Below are 11,230 nucleotides of genomic sequence, written 5' to 3'. Positions count from 1 at the left end.
AAAGCTGGTAACAAGATGCCAGTGCCCATCCTGCACCAAGCATCTTCTTCCTCTGTTCTTTGGGCCCATTCACCACCTGCTCTGCAGGACAGAGTTTGTCCTGGACCTTCCCCAATGCAGTGGGGCAGGAGCAGCTCATGGGACCTCAGTGGGTAAGGGGGGCACAGGCCCCCTGTGACCTCATGGGATTGTGCCCTGGCTGCTGTGATCCACATTCTTCAACCTAAATTTGGTGTCCCTCTGACCTGCACTGCAGAGACCTGCCCCAGGGCTCCTCCCCCCGAAAAAGCCTGGCACCTCAAATCCACCATGACACAGTGTCGGGAAACTGCTGTGAGTACTCTGCAGCCAGGAATCCCGAGTTGGGAACAGACAGGAACACAGCCAGGAGATAAGATGTGGCTCAGCTTTGATACGTGCAGCTCGTACGCCTGGAGCAAAATGATCAAACATGGGTATCCACTCGGCAAGATGACCGCTGGGCACCATGGCTTCACGAAGACAGGGAGCTGCAACAGGAGGTTAACTAGCATCAGGATGTGGCAGCAAACGTGACCTGCAGTGGCATTTCAGAGAGGACACCTTCGTGGCATTACCACCTGGAAGAGCCTGGTGCTGCTCCTGGTTCTTCTCTCCTCCTGGCACTTCAGCCCAGCTCAACCACCCTGGCATGGCAGGGCACATCCCATCCCCTTCCTTGCCTGGGTGATGGGATGCTGTGCTGCCTGTGGTGCTCAGATGAGCAAATATAAAAGCACTAACTGAGTATAAAGAAATAAAATGTGAGTAAAGCAGAACAAGCAGGGTGAACCTCAGCTGCCGTGGCAGTTGGGAGATGGGCAGACCACCCTGCCTTCGAGTGTGTGGGAAACCCTTGTCCCAGGGCTGCCAGGCTGCTGTTCCACGCCTGCAGTGACCCACTGCAAACCCCGGGTATGGCTGCTAGGGAAAAGCTCTGCTTCTTGCAGCTTAAAGCCAGCAGAAAGCATCCCTGGGAACACATCCAGCCCTGCTGGTGGGTGGGGTAGGCTCCTGGCTCCTCTGGACACCTTTTCCACCTAACTATCCCATTTAATCCCCCGCTGTGCGCCCCTACCACACCGGCAGCACCCCCGCCTCTCCCGTGATAGCCATCCACCAGGCACGGCCGGTTCCTTCCCTAATGGATCTGGCAGCTGAGCCGGGTTTCGATTTCCCCACGCTGGGTTTGGTTGCACAGTCTGCTGCAAAGCGAGAGCCGGAGCCTGCGGCAGCGATGGTCCCCTCGCCCCGGTGCAGCTGCCTCGCCTGTGGCTCATCCTGCCTGCACCCTTTCAGGCAGTCATCGGCGCGCTGGGGAGGGGAAGGAAGAAAATGGATTCGCAGGAATCAGATTGTGAACTAATATCACATGCGGAAGAGCCTATGGGAAAGGGGCTTCCAGGGCTATTTTTGCCCAACCAAAGTTGCAATTAATTTGCGAAGGAAGTGGCTCGGCATTAAGAAACCCTCCGGGCAGAGCCCGGACCCAGCGACGCACATCACATTATTTCCTCGTTTAAAAAACATCGCGGTGGTGAAGGGGCTGCTCCCCCTGGGCTGGCGCTAACGGGGAGCTGAGGGGACTGGGGAAGGGGGGAGCTGGCTCCGGAGGGGCAAGCGCATTTGGAGAGGGAGAGAGGGAGCAGAAATTAACCTTGGAAAGCATTCAAATTAGTCTGTGTAATAAGAGACCTACTTCTCTGGGTAAATTTGTTAGGATTAGGGCTCACTGAGCTGTTGAGGAGAATTCAGTGTGGCTCGGAGCCAGGGTGAAATGAAGCTCCTGGCTTGGTCGGCTGTGGGGAAGTCCAGGCTAATGGGCTTTGGTTCAAACTTTGATAGGAAAAAAAATCCAGGAACAAAGGCACTAATTCTTCCAAAAGCCCCCAAATCTCAGTTTATACATTTCTGTTTATGTTCATTCATAATAGATATACACAGCTGTTCTTATCATTCATATTCAAATTCCATATGCATCTTTAGCAGTTATTACTCCTGCCTCAAAAAGAAAAAAAAAAAAAGCCATGTGGAAGATTAAAAAAAAACCAACCCCAAACCAACCTGCCTTGGGGTGTGAATTCTCTCAACATCTGCGTTGAGCTCAGATCCTTGCATTGGGGTCCAGCCTTGGGGCAGAAGAAGAGCCCATTGCGAGCCTGAGCTGGGTGTTCTAAGGACTTGTTTGAGGCTCTTTGTCACCTGCCATGAACCCTCTGCCCTGAGTAGTGAGGGGGCTGGCTGGGGTTCACCCTGTGCCGCTGCTTCTGACATCTGCCAACGAGGGCATGGCTTCCCCCAGCTATGCTCTGCAATGGGAGAGGAGTAGATGAACCTGACCTGCTGCCCAGCTGGGCTCACACTGCCCAGGGTGAGCAGAAGGAAACTTCTACAAATTCAGTATTTTTTAAGGAAAAAAAATAAAATAATTGTATTTTTATTTTATTTGGTCTTTTCTTTTAATAAAGTTTGTCTGTCTCACAATCTAGAGGATCTTTCCTTGCTTCCTTAGACACTTATCCCTGGACGCCGGGCTAAGAAACAACAAAAGACATTTAAATTGGTATATCTCACAGAATATTTACATCTTTAAACCTCACTTCTTTATCCACAGAGATTGCTCTTACAGGACAAACCTAGTGCATTTAAGTAAAGCTCATCAGGAAGAGCTGGCTGCTAGAATGAGCAGCAAGGATATAGATAGCACAGATACTTAAAGTGTTGTCACTAGGTTTCAGAGTTAATCCCGCTAACAAGTTCTCTTAATTCTGAGCTGTTCTGCACATTCAGGGGGCCTAGAGACACTGCTATTGATTCTTAGGATTATTAGGGGATGGCTGAGACTCTATCCCTCTGCCAGTGGACATGCGACCTGTGGTCCCTCACTGTGGAAAGCAGGAGCAGCAGCGGTGGGACTGGCTTGCTGCAACAGGCTCTAACCCTCCTCCTTCTCCTCACTTCTGCGCAGTGCCCAGGCGATACGTGGGCTCTCCCGTGCGGCGGCAAGGACGGAAGAGGTCTGAGCTGTCGCAGGCAAGCTCTCACGCTGGTCCCAGGGCCAGGAGGGAGCGACGCGCCCCGCGGCGCAGCGTGCCTCTGCCGTATTTACATTCCAGCGTAAATTGCTTTCTCCTCTCGTCTCTCACGCGTCCTGTCTCCGTCCCCTCCTGCTGCACGTTCCCCGGCAGACGCAGCCCCTCCGTCTGGTTGAAATATCCTTTAATCGGGAGCTCATGTCTTCCAGCCGCAGCAGAATAGAGCATCAGCCTGGGGACAGGGGACAATGCGAGCCAGCTCAGCCACGGCCCCCTGGCTGGTGCTCTATGCCCCCCACATGCTGTGCCCTGCGAGGTGCACTGAGTGGTACCAGCACCTGCCCCCTGCTCACTCTCAGCCCAAAACCACATTATCCCCATCACCCACGGCACAGGTTAACACCTGACCGGGGGCACTGGGACATGTCTCACAGGACATAACTCTATACAGATGCGTTCCCCACTCGTGGCCCAGCTGGGTGTTTGGGTGCCTGTGAGACATGAAAGGAGGCATCATCCCATGATTGAAGGACACTCTCTGGGCTGTAAAAGGGGCGCCAAAGGAGTGGAAAGTAGGCTCACCCAGCCGTCTTTCATTTAATGAACAAACACACAGAGACCTGGAAGCAATAAATCCAGAGCTTGGACTACAAAACCAAACACGGCTGCAGCTCCCCTTTGGAATGAGGGAAGCAAGAGGAAGAGGACAGCCACAAAGCCAGCTGGGAAGCAAAAGCACCATCTCCCCTACTGCAACCACTCCTGGCAGCAGGGCTGCCTGCTGAGCAGCCAGGATCCTTTAAAGTGGCCTGATCAGGGTGCTCTGGCCAAAGATGCAGCCCCAAAAAGCTAGCTGCTCTAGCTTTTTTGGACTGTCAGTCACCGTGCCTGAGGGATGCACAAAGCATCCTTGGGTGCAGCCTGGATTGGCATGTCCCAGGGAGAGCAGTCATCTGTTGCCCTCCTGGCAACAGCAGAAGCAGAGGGTGCAGAAGAAGGACATATTCCTTCCATGTCTGTGGCTTCGCCCGCACCCCTGCATGAGATGCCAGCCCATGCAGGCAGCCAGAGCCTTCCCAGGGACCATGGTCCACACGTGCTGTGCGTGTGGGGTGTCTGGCTGCTGTGCTCTCATGGAGCTACCCCAGCAGTGCTGAAGTGGGATGGGGCTTCCCTGATCTGCTTTGCCAGGCAGGAGTCCCCCAGCCTCGGTGCTGCCTGCCTGGGGGTGCAAAAGTGGCACAGGACAGCCAGGATGACTTGGCCCCTCCCAGCACCACCTGGAGAAACAGCCAGGAGCTGCCAGACCCTGATGCTGCGAGCTTCTGTTGGGTGTCCCTATCCTGGCTACCTCCCTCTCACTGCCCACCCCTCTTTCCTGCTCCCTCCTTGCAGCGAGAGCTGAACTTTGGTGGAGACCCTGCCCTGTGGAGACCCTCCGGCTCACGGCTGCCTTCCCACACAGCTCGGTTGTACAGCTGCAAGGATGGGTGTGCACCCAGGCCACAGCACAGCTCACTTTATGAAGCCTTGATCCCCGTGCAGGAGGAAACATCCCACCCCAGAACCCTGGGGAGTCCTGTTCACGCTGGGCTGGAGACCCAGGGCATAGGAAAAGGATGAGGGTGGAGAGATGACAGGAAGACCGATGGGCAATACAGGCCACTAGTAGGATCCCCAGCAGAAACCCCACATCCCCATGTCCCCCCAGCAGCAGTCCCAGCTTTCCCCACATCCCTGCTGGGTGCTGGGAGGGGCTGGGTGCCCATCAGCCTCCCTCCCCAGGACCCCGCTCACCTGGCTGCCAGCCCACCCATGGGACCCGGGCATCTCCCCTTGCAGCTGGGGAAGCTGCAGCAGCATCACTGGAGCCACCTTCTCCTTCCAGCGCTCTGGCAAATTGCTATGCGTGAAACGAAGGTGGAAACATAAATGAAATGGATGAGTCAGAGGAGCAGTTCAAAAAGGGGAGCACAGGGAGGGGGTGAAGCAGGATCCATCTCCCCTCCCACCTGCCAGCAGGCAGGGAAGCAGGCAGCGTGCCTCGCCTGCTCGGCAGCCCATCATCGCTTCAAAGCAGGCGCAGATAGGATCTAGGAGCCAGAGAAGGCACTGAGCAAGCGCTTAGCGGGAACAGAGGTAGCTCCTGATAAGCCAGCGTGTGAACTCCCAGATTTAAATTAACTAATGACTTCAGATGCTGCCGATAGTCTGCAGGGGGCAAGGAGAAGTGATTTATGGGGGAAGATTAAGCAGACTAATTAGGCCAGCCTCACCATTTAGGAGTTTTCCAGCCGGGCTGGGGGCTGTGCTAGGGAGGACCTCCTGTGCCCCAGCCTCATGGGAAGGGATGGAGAGCAACCCCAGGGCTCCCTCACAGCTGTGGGTGTCCTGTCAGCTTTCCTACCCAGCAACATCACTGCCATGTGTGCGAGCATAGCGGATCTCACCATGCAGCCCAGCACTCGCCCACAGCTGCCCACTGTTGGATGCAAACATGGAATGTTCATGGGCTCCCTCCCACTGCGTGACCTGCCTCTCCCCATGCTCCCCAGCCAGCACCAGACCTCTCAACCCACACCAGGCTGTTTTAAATTACAGCCTGGCTTCCTACCCAACCTAAACACCTCTCATCTGCCGGGTGCTTTCCCTATTAGCCGATCATTTGTATTGTTCTTAGACAATAGTCTGTTACAACACAAAGCCAGGGTGCGTGCATGCCTCAGCTCTGCCTGGGACTTACCTGCTGGCAGGGGCACGTGGAGGGATGTGCCCACTATCCTTCCACCCCTCTTGCTGCTCGCCATGGCCACTGTGCACCAAGCACCATGTGGACCAGGCACCACAGCTGCCAGGTCTCTGGGGAGAGTGCAAGGTCAACATGCACCTCTTCCAAACCCCCGTTACACACACCCTGGAAACCAGTGATTTCCAGTGGCTGCACAAGCACTGAGCTCAGCCCCATGCACACTGATTCACTGTTCTCATATGTAACAAGTTGGTGTGGTCTCAGCCAAGAGAGCTTTTTATCATGCTGTGGGAAAGCACTTGCAGTTTCTTTTTCCAGAAGCCCTGGATATAATAAAAAGGCCTCCTCAGGCTTCAAAGCAGGAGGATTTTCACTGCTTCCTGGGCCAAGAACAAAGCACTATTGAGCATGGCCAACAGTTGTTGTCTCTGTCCCTTGATGTGCATCAAGTATCCCATCCTCAGGGCTCAGTGGCAGCATGGAGGCCTGAGTTCATAAGGATGGAGATGGGTTCATCCTGCTCTTGCACTGGACTGTGAGCACTCCATGCCATGAGCTGCCAGGGTGGTCTGACCCAGGGGTTGGCATCCCTTCCCCAGCCACCCGCTCAGTACCTGCAAAGACAGCAAACTGCTGCTGCAGTGAGTAATGCTGTTTTCAGCAGGATTGTGTGCATGACTGTGTAAATGACACAGTTACAGGTACCATGAAACAGCTGTTCTCATGTTAAAATGTAAATTTAATAGAGCGACAAGCAGGAGCTGGGAGGGATGCAGCATCGCCTTCCTCCCGTAGCCCACACAAGCTGCAGCTTAACGCTGGGGCATGAACTCCCCATCGTGCTCAAAGTTCAGCCCTGGTGTGATGATCACCCAGAGACATGTAGAGAAGCATGGGTGCTTCCTGTACTTTGCACTGGGGTGCCCATGGGGTGCCAGAGCCCTTCTTTCAGACCACTACCTCCAACACAGCAACATGCTGGAGACAAAGAAGCAGCTGGGGATGCACAAGCAGCTGCGGACGCTTCCCGGACCCCCTTTTGAGAAACAGAAGTTCCACTATCAGGATAAAGCACCTGGGCCTTTACTCTGCCCATGGCTGGGCCTGGGACAGGATGCCTGGAACCCTTTGTCACCAGTGCATTGGGACTGGCTGTGGGGGGGGCTCTGCCTGGCATGGTACTATCAGTCCCGTTGCTGGAAGTGGGGGTTTTGTGGGAAGGAACCACTGCTGTCCTCATGGCTCTTCTTCTCCCTCATGTGACACAGAGCATGGTTGTGGTGCTCCTACGAGCCCCTGCCTGCTCCCCACATCCTGTGCTGCCAGCCCACGCTCTGGTCCCTTCACTTCACCCCAGCTCCCTGGGAAACAAAAGGCCTTCACGTTTGCACAGAGCTAGAGGCAGGAAAGTTCATGTGGAAAGGAAACAAAAAAGGGAATGAAAAGCCCAGAGGAAACAGTCTGCATCACACCGCACTGCTAATGCCACGCTGCTGCGGCCGCCCGTGACCTGCTGCAGCAATGCACAGCGTCATTCACAGGCAATTACTCATTGCACAATATTTTTATTTCCCCAAACCATTAATGAATTATTTAGGCATCTCTAGCAGTCACATGGAAAACGATTACCCACTGTTCATCCCAGGCTGTCAGAGCAGGCTACCTCAGTGCCTGCCAAGGAGCAGCTTTTGGGAAAAGCATGCCCATTGCCGTGGCGCTCTGTGTGCCCGAGCACAGCTATGGCACTGCAGAGCTCACTGCCACACTGCCAGCAGGGCAAAGCGACGCCGGCTCTCCCTGCAAAGGTTATCCTCCAGGAGCAGGGGCATTTTTCCAGAGCTGGAAGAGCACAGTCCACCTGCTCCACCTCTGCTGCTCCCCTGCCCTTCCCCTCCCTGCAACGTGCTCCCGGCACCTGCCTGGTGCCAAAACCATTGAGAAACCCGGCGCTGATTTGTAACACGTGAAGGCAACGCACTGCTGGAACAAACCACATCCACTCACAGTGAACCGTGCCTATCTGCTGACGAGCGCAGGGCTGGGACGTCTAGCCCCGGATATGGTGAGCCAGCGGGAAGCCCCCTGATGGGGAGAGCTCTGGCTGCTGCTGGCTGCAGCCCTGAAACTTCATGAGGCTAACGCTGATCCCTGACACAACAGCTCCAACCAAAACACTCATGGGCTCGAGGTGTCTCATCCACTCAGCCCAGTTTCCAAAAGCAAGGTTTCTTTCGGCATCTGCACTAAAACTAATGGGCATAAGCTGAAGGGTCCTGAACCCAAGCAGGGAGATGTTCCCAACTACTCCAAGAAGCCTCTTTAGTCTTGCAGATAAATGCCGTGAACACTCAGCAACGTGCGGATAAAAACACTCATTTAAAAAACTTCAGGAAAAAAAAGAAAAAAAAAAAAGATGACTCCTTTCATAAAATCACCTTGCCCTGTTGCAAAGGCACACAGTGAGGAAGGACTACTGCTGCTCCAGTGCTGGTTAATCCAGAGGTAAGTGCAGGACTTCCAGCTTCCCTAGTGCCTGGTTGATGAACGATGTAGGAGCTAATGGGAGAACTGGGGAGCTGCAGTGCAGGGAGCTCTCTGCCCCAGAGCTAAGGATTCAGAAGGCTGCATTTTAGAGCCAAAATCCCTAGTAAGGCATGGGAAGACCTGCTCCTGGCTCCCCTTTTCCTGTTGGTACAGCCATCAGGTTGCTGATGTTGGCCCTGTGGAATGACAGTGGAGCTCTCAGGGCTTTCATCTGTAAGACCTGCTTATCCCTTCCCTCCCTTGCTCCTTCCCTGTGCTCTCATGCCAAGTGTACAACCTCCACCACAAATCTGTCTCTGTTCCCAGCCTGGCTGGGCTCCAGGCTGTGCAGGGGGCCTGGTGGGGGTCAGCTTTGCTGGCCACCGTGGACCCCTTCCCCTGGCAAGGCCAGCACCCCTCCTGGTCGCCCGCAGCGCGCTTGGCCATGGGTCTCTCTCAGTGCTTTGCTCTCTCCCCTTTCCCCAGCTCAGCCTCCTGCGTGACTTCAATTACCATTGAAGTCTTCCTTCCACTGCCCCTAGCTTCTGCCTTGTGGGTTGAAGACCCTAGTTGCTTGCAGCCAATAGCAACACCCTTCTCAGACCTGGGGACCATCACCACTTCTGCTTCCAGCTGCTGCATAACGTCCAAATCCTCTTCCTCATGGCTTCACAGCTGTATGCTGTCTCTGTCATCCCCACCCCAGCCTGCCCAGTTCATGGCATCCCCAGTGGACCCAGCCCACTGGCATTGCCTCCTTCCCAGTCTCTGTGGGGACACATTAGGCTATTCAGAGACAAAACTTTTTCTCTCTGGGGAGCTTTGTTGGTGTTTCCTGCCCTAGCACAGCCTCCATGACCATTCCACCAGACCTGCAGCCCGTCAGACTTGTAGTAGCAGCATCAGAAAGGGTGAGCCCCATACTCAGGGCACTCCAGCACCTCACAACCCTGGTATGCTCCTGGCCCAAAGCACCCAAGTCTGTCTTTTACCGTATGAATTGCTTCTGTGCTGAAGGATGGGGCAGAAAGAGCTTGAGGGTTACAGGTAAAGATGGAGTAGGGACCCATGCAAGCCTGAGCCTGTGTACCAGTACCTGGGTGCTCAGCTGCTGTGATTTCCAGGTGATAGTCCCCTCCCTGGGGAAGCACTCAATCCACATTGGCTACTGCTAAATTTGTTGGAGAACCTTGCCTAGGCTCACTAGGGCAATTAGACCTTTTCTGCAATGCATGGCTCCCCCCTCTTGTTCCCTCTGATGTCTCAGCGATGAAAGCTGAGATGAGACCCGGAGGGAGAGACCCCTCGTAAGCGAGAGGGAGTTCTCAGACACCACCACAGCTCCAGCTTCCCCTCCTTCATCCCCAGCTCCGCCGTGCATCCTGTGGCTCTCGCCTGCAGCGGGGCCTCAAACCAGAGAAACACTCGCTTTTTTGTCAGGGCTGGTCTCCTCATGTTTATTTCCCTTTGCCGCGAGAGCAATTTCCCCTTCCCACACAGGGAGAGGCGGCCCATGGCCGTATCAAACGCGGCTGTGGGGATGGGGCCAGCCCTACCCCGCGCCGGCACAGCCAGGCAGGGGCGAGCGCCCGCGCGGCCGTATCTCATCCGCCGGCATGCAGCCCGCCGCCACGCCTGCAGGAAACATATGTCACTGGTTAAACAGATCGTGAAAGCTTCAATCACTTCCTTATGGCGGAGCCTGGCTGAATTCATACCAACAGCCAGCATCTCCTGAACCCTTTCCTGCGAACGGGACCAGCCCTCGCTTCCGTAGTGCTTCCCTGCCTCGGCGCTCCCCCTCTCCCCATGGAGATGGGGCAACACTGTGGGGAACTGTGAAACACCATCCAGAAAGACAAACCTTTTCTTGTCAGCACCTTGTTACCTCTCCAGGATGCTCCCCTCTCACTGTAAACCTGCCCCGCAGGAGCTCAGGGATGGGGAAAGCCTCCTTCAGATGCACACTCCATCCTCAGGCTCCCTCCAGCTAATAACACCCAGAGCCTCATACATAAACATTACCATTAGGGACCCTGTGCTTGCTGGCAGCACATGGCCAGAGACCGGTAACAGCCTCACTGGTTCCCAGCCCCTGGGGCAGCCTTGCAGGAGCTTGGCATGTTTTATGGGCACAAGATGTGCACGCAGGAAAAGCTCCCGCAGCTCTGCCTGTCCCTGAGGAGCTTTCTCGCAGTGTCACCCAGGGATCAGCAGCATCTCCTGGAGCAATCTGTTCCAGAGGGACATTAATTAAGCACTCTCTCCTGCTCCACTGATGGGGTTATGAAAGCTCCCACTGCCAATAGAGCAGGTGGCCCCTGCACCTCCTGCAACAGGGGTTCAGGGCTGCCTGGCCAGGGCACCTGCTCAAATGGGTCCCTCCTCCTGCAGACATGGGTAAGTGTCAGTGAGATGATGCATCATCACAACATCTCTTCCATTATGCTCAGCTTTCTCCCGTGGGCTGGAATTTGCTTTTTTTGGAAGAGAGGCAAGCAGGAAAGCTCCTGTGGGCTTTGGTGATGATACTGATGGCCGCTGTCATCCAAGCCCAGCAAAAAGGAGAAGCTGGCCAGCCTGGCTGTGGGTGCTATTATGATGGCAGACCACATGCCAAAGAGCTCCTCTAGCTTCTGCATTGCCAACCCTGTCATGCCGAGGGGTCCCCCAACTCTTCTACCTCCCCACAGCCTCTGGCCACCTCCACAACATCACTCTCCTGAGATGGAGCACTTGACAATATCATCTCCCTTATGTGCCTGAAATAACAGCCAAAATGCCAGGCCTCTCTTTGGACTGCATTTCAGTAAAATTCCTGCACCTTCATGAAACGGCAGAGCAAGACAACAGAGTTATTTTTGCAAATGCAAACACTCACATAGATTCTAGCCACTCCAGGCAC

At 54.8% G+C, this 11,230-nt stretch overlaps 1 long non-coding RNA gene across 3 annotated transcripts; it reads right to left on the bottom strand.

Moving 5' to 3' along the window:
* Window positions 1–343: 343 nt before the first annotated feature.
* On the bottom strand, window positions 344–5,558 carry LOC134155676 (uncharacterized). 3 transcript variants are annotated; one of them, XR_009961674.1, is made up of 3 exons: window positions 4,851–5,264; window positions 2,083–3,285; window positions 344–1,332 (listed from the first exon to the last, which is right to left on the bottom strand). It is a non-coding gene; the product is annotated as an uncharacterized LOC134155676 (long non-coding RNA). The 3 variants fall into 3 exon arrangements; XR_009961673.1 differs by lacking the exon at window positions 344–1,332 and having other exon boundaries at window positions 1,452–3,285; window positions 4,851–4,956; window positions 5,066–5,266; XR_009961672.1 differs by lacking the exon at window positions 344–1,332 and having other exon boundaries at window positions 1,452–3,285; window positions 4,851–5,558.
* Window positions 5,559–11,230: the final 5,672 nt, after the last annotated feature.

Source organism: Pezoporus occidentalis, unplaced genomic scaffold (assembly GCF_034315485.1).
Source record: "Pezoporus occidentalis ecotype Australia unplaced genomic scaffold, CSIRO_AGI_Poc_V1 ctg8, whole genome shotgun sequence".
Lineage (NCBI taxonomy): Eukaryota > Metazoa > Chordata > Aves > Psittaciformes > Psittacidae > Pezoporus > Pezoporus occidentalis.
Note: the sequence above shows the minus strand (reverse complement) of the source record. Positions and strands in the feature narration are given on the sequence as shown.